Below are 6,773 nucleotides of genomic sequence, written 5' to 3'. Positions count from 1 at the left end.
GAAGAGCAGCCTCACACTGAGAGACTGCCCAGTCAAGCACAACAAACCCATGAAGTATTCTCAACTACAGAGGCAAGGAATAAGAAATGTGTTTCACTGAGCAAGTCTGTAATCCCAGCACTTTCAGAGGCTGAGAGAGGCTCACAGAAAACTTAGCCAGACCCTGTATTAAATTTTTAAAAATAAAAAGGGCTAACAATACACCACAGTATGAAGGCCTCGGTTTTAATCCCCATCATCACAAATAAAAGGATTATAATTGTCTGTATTGTTAGCATGCATTTGACAATTCAGTGAGAATGAAAATACTCTGCCTTTATGTGGCTGTTTTCTTGTGCCATATTGTGGTAGTTCTCTATCTCCATGATAATTCCATTTTTCACTTAAATGAGATGCTACTTTCTTTTTACAAGTAAGGATGGATTCTAAAAAGTGGAAGGGGGCTTTCCTAGAGTGGCACACCGGGACGTAGTCGGGAAACCAACCTCAGGCAATGAGTGGCATCCTGCACTCTCCATGAGATTGTGCAAGTAAAAGTGCCCATGGCGACACCCAGTTCCCAGCTCTCTGTCACAACAGGAAATTGCTGTCACTGGGTTTATGATCATTTGTGACAGTATTTTAAAGTTTATAATGTGTGTTCAGATAAGTGATCTCATAATATACAGCAGCGCTGTGAGAAAGGAGGGACAACTGAAGCCACCTGTCACAAGTACCTACCTGTTCAGCATGTGCAGTGTGATGAGTTGGAAGTGAAGTTGCTGCTATAGGCCAAGGGCTTTCACTGCTTCTCAGATGGGGCTCCGTGCAGTGCCACTGAGGCGAGGCAATCCCCGTCAACATGTGCCCAGCGTGGGAGTGGCTGAGGGGAGCGAGCTTGCGGCTATGGATGAGCAAGTATGTGACAATGAAAGTGGGTGGGGACAGGAAGGAGTGCAGTTTGTGTGTGTGAGCAGAGGAGGGAAAAGAGGAGGGAGGGAGAAAGGGAGGGAGGGAAGAAGGGAGAGGGCCTGGGGTTCTTTGCGAATTGAGCTGTTAGAGCAAAGAGAGCCTTTTAAAAAAACTCTATCCTTTCTGTGTTAACAGTCTTCCAAATTCTGGCTGTACAATTGATTTTTTAATTATTTTCATGTCTCATAGGACTGGATGAATTTTGCTTTTTAATGGTCATTTTCCCAAGCGAGACTTTAGATAGGAGGCTTATTGTGGAAAAGACTTAACTGAAACAAAAAGCACAGAGAAGCACCAACACCTCTTCCGTCTTTGTGTTCAGTTGAGAATGTCCTTAGAGGGGTGTGGTGGCTGTGCCTCGAGTTCTAGCACTTCAGAAGCTGAGGCCAGTGGTGGCCTTGAGCCCAGGAATTATAGACCAGCCTGGGCCACACAACAGGAACCCAAATCCACAAAAAGTTTCTAAAGCAAACCTGAAGTTTGTAATTCATTGTGTTAGTTCTAATTAAGCTCAGTTAATGGAACTCAGCTGATTTTCTCTCCTCTATCCCATTGTTTGGTTGGAGGACAGCCTCACGGCACACCCTGGGACAATATCAGTTATCTTCCTTTTTCTTCTCTTTTCTTATCCTACCCTCTCCTTTCTGCCGCTGTCTTCATCATTTCTTTGCATTATCTGTTTGGCTTTCTGCTATTCTTTCAGGGGAGTTGTTTGGAGTCACTGAACTTGGACAAGTCTTGGAGTCATATTGTGGATAGCACTTAAGGCCAGCCACAAGGAGCTCTTTGCAGGGAAGAGCGCCTCCACATTTTGCAGTCTTCCTCAGCACAGAGAACTGTGCAGGGCCGCTAGAGCAGCTTCCCTGGCACTGTGATGCCCACGCTTCTTCCAGTGAGACAGTCTCACTGGAAAAAAGCCAGTTTTCAAGTATCAGTGACCATTCTTTCTGGGGAAGGCATCCCAGCCATATAATATGCATCTCTCTCAGTGCTCTATTATTATTATTATTATTATTGTTATTATAGCTTCTTGCCTATCATTAAATTCATTAGCAGCTTGTAAGAACTCAGCCTTAACATTGCAACTTCTGAAAATGGATGGAAATTCATCTAAATGGATTTAGAATTCCCTGGTAATCATTTTATAAGCCAAATTGTTAAGATAGGAAAAACAGGGGTTTTCAAACAAAAATAGGAGTTTTCAAGCAAAACCCAAGAGCCAATACATTATTTTCAAGGGGCAGCTGATCAATGTAAATGTATTAATGAAATTTTTTGTCACTGAGACAAAATATCTGACATGTAACACTTAAGGAGGCAGAGGTTGTTCTGGCTCACAGTTTGAGAGGCATCAGTACATGGGTGGCTGGATCTAAGGCAGAAATATCATGGCGGAAGGGAACGGAAGATGAAAGCTGCTTGTCTAAGGTAACCTGAGGCAGAGAGCAGGGAAACAGCTACCAGCCAAAGACAGCGCTGGGAAATAGAAGGCTCCCGCCGGTCCCTCCCATGTGCTGCCTCCCTCACCCAGCACCTATCACCTAACCACACACTCAGCAAGTGTGCAAATCTATTGACGAACTTATGCCCCAGGATCCAAACACTTGCCAAAAGCCCCATTTTGGAAGCATGGTGTAGGGGGGCTTTTGAAGGTGGAAGAAAATCTCCTCAAGCTTTTTTTTTTTTTTTTGAATAAAACTTTCTTTGCTTTGTAATATAAAAATAATACATGGTTGCAACTATCCAGGAAAATGATTTCCTATCTCCTTCAGAGTAAATGCTAGAATGTGTCCTACAGTCTGTAAGATCAGAGATAATAGGGAGCCCTATCACATTTTTGAGCCAATCTTTTTCTCTTCTCTCATTACTAACTCTGCACCAAGAATATTGTTCTTGGATGCAGGCTACATGTGTTTAGGTCTCAGTATTTGGCCCTGGGAGGAAGCTGTTCTTCCAGATACATCCATGATTACATCAGTTCTTTCAGGTCCTTGCTCAAATATTACCTTATCACCGGGACCTTTTCTAATTACTATATGCTAAAGAATTCCTACCCACAGTGCACTCTCTTTTTAAAAAATTTAGAGCACTCATCAATATCTGATGCGTTATGTTTACTGATTGGCGATCTTCATTTTTTACTACAATGCATGCTCTTTATATTGATAAAAGTGTGCTAGCTCTAGGAAATTTCCAGAAAATATTCTTTGTGTGGATGAATGTTTGTGAATTGTGCATGGATGTGGGGCATAGACTGATTCACAGCCCAGGGAGAATGTGGATTCACTGCACTTAGCTTGAGTCAAGGACCAAGATAGCCTCATATTTGTAAACATTTTGAAATCAGAAGCATTTATGCTATCTTACCAATGTTTGATCAGTGCTTGAAAAGGGCAAAACTTCCTAAAGAGAATAGCAGTGTGGCTCCAGTGGAGCTTTATATCTGGTGGCTTGTGGAATAAAGCATACAGCGTTGCTCTCTGGAAGCTATGTCCTGGAAGGACGTGTTTATAGGAAGCAGTCTGTCATCAGTGACTTCTGTACAAGCTGTAGGTGACTCTCAGGAGGTATCTAAAAGTCTCTAGTAAAATGCCTTCCTGCCATCTACCACCTGCTGATGCCCACATGCTGGTCTAGCACTGCCACTCGGGCAAAGAGGGCTCTTCTCTGCTCTTCGAAAAATCTCATCTAAGTACCTCTCCTTGGTTGAATCCGGCTGAACTCTCCTAGCATAAGAGTGAGTGTAGTCAAGGTTTTTTCCGAGCTTTTCAAGTCTACAACAAACACATCAGTAGGCTGCTTCTGATTTTGCAGCAAACAATATCCAGCACAGATGGTTCACCCCGGAAAGGTATTTCTGCATTTCCCTCCATAGCAAAGCCAAGCAGCATTTCCCTTCCACCCCTCTCAGGTCCCATTCCCAGCAAGCATGCTCCTTGTGTCTGATAAGCACTCCTGGGATAAACCTACCTTTTATTTCTTGCAAGGTGAGGCTGGAGCCAATAGCACAATGACACCATGCTTTGGGGGCTCAACTTTCCAAGGCCAATCTAGACATACCCTGAGATGGGAGGGCAGGAGGAGGAATGCAGGCTGAGTGCATCTCCACAGTGCCCAAGAGCAGGCAGAGTAAATGTCACCCTGATTTGCTATTAAAGAATTGAGACAGGAGGCTTGGCAGTGACAGCACAGTCACCCTCAGGCTCACTGTCTCTCCTGGTGAGGCGACAGCAGCCCTGCCAAGAACAAGGCCCAGGAAGATGCCTTCCACTCCACTCTGTTCAGGCTGCTTTGTTATACCGGTCTTGTCTACTTTGGGATGCATCATTGCAAACTAGTGTTCAAAACTAAAACTAGTCTTATCAATGAATTGCTTATGGCCATTTCCATACCTTATGATGTCACTGAAAAAGTCCTTCTAGTTACCTTCATATGTTTGGCTAGACACTGTGAGTCGGTCCAACTAAAGGAGATAGGAACTTCAGGGCAACAGCAGTGCTGAGGTGACACTGCTGTGGTCAGCCTAGAGTGGCCTAGTGGCAGCCAACAGAGTCAGTGCATCCACTTCTCTTCCAAAAGTGAGAACAATAGACATCTGCCCTCTCGAAGTGAACCCCTTGATCTTTTCCTATCTGGGATCACAGGCTTGAGTGTTATGTGCAACATCACATTTTTCTCCCAGTACAGAAGCTGTATTACAACAATTTGGATTCATATCTGGACTCTAAATTTGTCTCTTTATAGCCTCATTCAATGTAAAGAACTCAAATGCCAAAGAGAAGCTTATGGCACTGTTGGGTTGGGCTGCTAATTTACACAATCTGAGCAATTCATTGAAAAAGTACTCCTTCCTGAAATATCTTTTATTGACTCAGACATGCCTAACTTCAGTTCCTCTATTTCCTTTTGTAGAAATCATTCATTTTATGTTCTACACTGTATTCTGTTCCTGTCTGACTTCTGGGGACCTTTCCCTCTATACCAGGTGTCCCCAAGCTCCAGAACATGTACTGAGGTTATTTACAGCCTGGGAGGAACCTGACTGCACAGCAGGGGTGAGAACTGGGCAGCAAAGCTTTATCTGTTCACAGCCATTTCTCATCATCCCATTTCTGCCTGAGCTCCACCTCCTGTCAGAGCCGCAGCAGCATTCCATCCTCATAGGAGTGCAAATTCTACGGTGAGTCCCACTGGCAGAGGGTTCCAGCTCGTTCGCGCTGCCCATACATGTAATACCTGATGACCTGGGTGGTACTGGCACTGGGGAATGCTGCAAATTCACATCGGCAGAAAGATTCTCCTGTGACATGACAGATTCAGTCTGTTGAATGAGTTTAATACAACAAAACCATCCCCAAATGCGGCTAGCTTTGTGGAAAGATTGTCTTCAGTGAAACTAGTCCCAGGGGCCAAACAGATCGGAAACCACTGCATTACATCAGCATCAGCCTCCTTAAGCCCCACACCACAGATCCCTTCCACCGACAGACAACACTCCTTAGCACGTGCTATTATCCTGCCTGTCGTATCCCTTAGCCCTCTCCATTCTGCCATCTTTCTTATATTGCCTGTCTGCTCTGCTTCATTCGTTGAATCCCACATTTTATACTTGCTGCTTTCCTGAAACATCAGCATTCCTTCTCTTGCACCCTAGCAATTGCTTTGTCATCAAATTCAGGGGGCTTTTCTCTATATTTCTTCAGAACTGTTTCCCAAAGTCAGCTATCCCAATGCTTAGTGTAACCATAAAACCCATCATCAGGAGAGGCTCTTCTTTACATTTCTGGCGTTCTTTCCATGTCCAGGAAGCAAACCATAATGTATTTGCCTTATGGAAGTAGAAGACCCATAAGTAGCCATGTGGACAAAGGTGAAGTAGGCAAAGCTCTCACACTCTCACACTCACTTGTTCCTTCACTCCACTAACCAAAGCAAACAACATGGATAAACCCAAAGTTCAGGAACAAGTAATTATATCCACCACCAGTGAGGTCGTGATACAGGTGTGATGCACAGATTGGTGGAGAATCGAAGCTATTCATCCATCCACTATACATGAGCACTCTCCTGTTTTGGGTTTTGTGACTCTGTATTACTTTTAGTCTCTTTAAAGGGCTCTCGCTCTCGCTTTCACTCTCGCTTTCGCTCTGTATCTTCTAGTTATGTAACTATGGATTTTCAACATGACTTTGCCTCTTATCCTATGTTCTCTTCATCAGTAAGATTTTTTAGATCAGTTACAACTCCAATGTTAATGCGTCTTTCAGATCTGTTCTTTAAGCCTTGTTTTCTTACTTGTTTTAAATTTCTGAGATTTTAGCATATATAGTTCTCCTCTATCACTATAGACTCAACAATTCCAAAAATAATTTATCGTACTTTACTTACCACTCGCTATCTTTTCTTCTTGCTTTCTCTTACCCAAGTTAATGGTGACGTCATTATAGTTTGGAGTTGTCATATTTTTTTTGATCATTTCATAACACCAGACCTTAACAGATTTTATAAATGATTCTCTTGATCTTCCTCAGGTGGATTCTATTTTGTTTATACCCTCTCACAAAATCAAATACTGTATTTATCCTTAAATGTCAACTCATAATCAACTTTTTTGCAAAGATACTTTCTCTGCCATCCTTAGGTTTCTTAGATTTTCTTTTTCTTTTAAACTTCAAAACTGCATCACGGCCCAGTCCTAGCCCAGGTCCGGTGAGTGTGCTGAGAGTTTCCTGCTACCCTGCACCGGCGGGACCAGTCCCAGCCCAGGCTCAACGTGGGCCGGACCCTCTCCCAGCCCCTCGGGCCGCCCCCCACCACTCCGC

This window comes from Octodon degus, unplaced genomic scaffold (assembly GCF_000260255.1).
Source record: "Octodon degus isolate 3935 unplaced genomic scaffold, OctDeg1.0 scaffold00007, whole genome shotgun sequence".
Taxonomy (NCBI): domain Eukaryota; kingdom Metazoa; phylum Chordata; class Mammalia; order Rodentia; family Octodontidae; genus Octodon; species Octodon degus.
This window is presented reverse-complemented; position numbering follows the sequence as displayed.